This window comes from Bufo gargarizans, chromosome 9 (assembly GCF_014858855.1).
Source record: "Bufo gargarizans isolate SCDJY-AF-19 chromosome 9, ASM1485885v1, whole genome shotgun sequence".
Taxonomy (NCBI): Eukaryota; Metazoa; Chordata; class Amphibia; order Anura; family Bufonidae; genus Bufo; species Bufo gargarizans.
Genome location: NC_058088.1, coordinates 166916570 through 166919080, shown reverse-complemented (window position 1 = coordinate 166919080; position 2511 = coordinate 166916570). Strand labels below are relative to the sequence as shown.

At 41.5% G+C, this 2511-nt stretch overlaps 1 pseudogene; it reads left to right on the top strand.

Annotated features, from left to right (window-relative positions):
- Positions 1 to 271: 271 nt before the first annotated feature.
- Positions 272 to 1105, top strand: LOC122945967 (annotated as a pseudogene).
- Positions 1106 to 2511: the final 1406 nt, after the last annotated feature.

Below are 2511 nucleotides of genomic sequence, written 5' to 3'. Positions count from 1 at the left end.
ACGAGTGTGTATCTTTTTATTACATTACTAATCTTTACTATGAGAGCGCTTGGGATGTAGATGTAACTGTGCTGCTACATCCCGCGGCTGCTTCAAACCCACGTGACTTTAGCCTGTCAAGTGACCATGTGACATCTTGAGGTCCTTGCGACGCATGGAGGTTAGGCACAACAGTTAATAATCAGGGTGAGGAACTGCTTCTGTCACTTTCCTAGCCGAACTTTGACAGCAGGTCTCGGGTGTATTGGCGATGCAGACCTGGGGAGTGATCATGACTAGCTATCCGTACAGCCAGGGATATTATGGCTCTGCAGGACAAACCCCTGGTGCACCTCCAGTAAACTAGTCTTCAGATTAGAAGTATGGAGGAGGTGGTTAATCAGGCCAGCCTACATATGGGAGACCTTCACCTGGAGCACCGTATGGACCTCCAATGTCTAATAATGGTTATGGACAGCAAGTACTCAGCGGTGCAGCCCCAGGTGGGCCCTATGGTACCCTTGCTCCAGGTGGACCTTATGGGGGATCTGGAACAAATCCATATGGTGCTCTGCAGCAAGGGCAATATTGTCAGAGACCTTCTTGGAACCTTCCTCCAGGAGTAGAGCCAGAAGCTTTTAACTGGTTCCAATCTGACACCGATAGAAGTGGTTACATCTCTTTAAAAGGGCTTAAACGAGCCCTGGTTAACTCCATCTGGTCGACGTTTAATGAGGAAACCTGCATTATGATGTTAAACATGTTTGATAAGACTCAGTCAGGCCGAATTTACGTGTTTGGGTTTTCGTCTTTCTGGACGTATCTTCAGCAGTGGAAGAACATGCTCCAGCAATTTGATCGTGATAGATCTGGCTGCATAAACCAGGGAGAGCTGCATCAAGCTCTCTCAGATAGGATATAATCTCAGCCCTCAATTTATCCAGCAAATTATGTTCCGGTTTTCTGTAAAATCTGCTACCCCCGGCTTACAGCTTGACAGTTTCATTCAGAGTTGCACCCAGCTGGAGAGCATGGCAGAAGCTTTTCGGGAGAAGGATACACAGAACAGGTAACGAAGCTCAGCTATGATTATTTTCTTACCGTAGCTGTAGGACGTCTTCTGTAAGATTGTCTATTTCACACCTCTTGTTTCTGATCCTGTACACTAGAGCCTTGTGAAGAACGGCGTGCAATACTTATTTGCTGATCCTAGTACTTTCTTGGGAGTAAATCCAGTGAGACCAAAAAAGGGTGTGATTCGGCAGGTTGGCCCTATATTATTATATTTTTATTTTTTATTTTGTTTCAGGTGTGAGTAACCCATCTTTCTCTTTCCTTTCAGACAGGTGATGGTGTAAATGATGCCCCTGCTTTCAAAATAGCGGAGATTGGAGTAGCTATGTGATCCGAAACAACAGTTGCTAAAACTGCCTCAGAAATGGTTCTGGCTGATGACACCTTCTCCACTATTATAGCTGCTGTGGAAGAGGGACGTGCAATTTTCAACAACATGAAGCAATTCATCAGATACCTCATCTCTTCTAATGTTTGAGAAGTGGTTTGGGGAGTATGACCTTTTTAACAAAAGATTTAGTTGGCTGTGAAGTTGACAAAACATTTTAGCTAGTTCCACAGGTCTACACTATATTTGAATAATTTTTATTTTTAACCACTTCAACCCCCGTAGCTGAAACCCCCTTAATGACCAGGCCACTTTTTACACTTCTGCACTACACTACTTTCACCGTTTATTGCTCGGTCATGCAACTTACCACCCAAATGAATTTTACCTCCTTTTCTTCTCACTAATAGAGCTTTCATTTGGTAGTATTTCATTGCTGCTGACATTTTTACATTTTTTGTTATTAATCGAAATTTAACGATTTTTTTTGCAAAAAAATGAAATTTTTCACTTTCAGTTGTAAAATAAAAAAAAAAAACGACATCCATATATACATTTTTCGCTAAATTTATTGTTCTACATGTCTTTGATAAAAAAAAAGGTTTGGGTAAAAAAAAAAGGTTTGGGTAAAAGTTATAGCGTTTACAAACTATGGTACAAAAACGTGAATTTCCACTTTTTGAAACAAAAGTCTCATATTCCACTAACTTGTGACAAAAAATAAAAAATTCTAGGAACTCGCCATGCCCCTCACGGACTACCCTGAGGTGTCTTCTTTCCAAAATGGGGTCACTTGTTGGGTAGTTATACTGCCCTGGCATTTTAGGGGCCCATATGCGTGAGAAGTAGTTTGCAATCAAAATCCGTAAAAAATGACCTGTGAAATCCGAAAGGTGCTCTTTGGAATGTGTGCCCCTTTGCCCACCTAGGCTGCAAAAAAGTGTCACACATCTGGTATCGCCGTACTCAGGAGAAGTTGGGGAATGTGTTTTGGGGTGTCATTTTACATATACCCATGCTGGGTGAGATAAATATCTTGGTCAAATGCCAACTTTGTATAAAAAATTGGAAATGTTGTCTTTTGCCAAGATATTTCTCTCAGCGAAAATATTCTGCTTATAGTTTTTTCA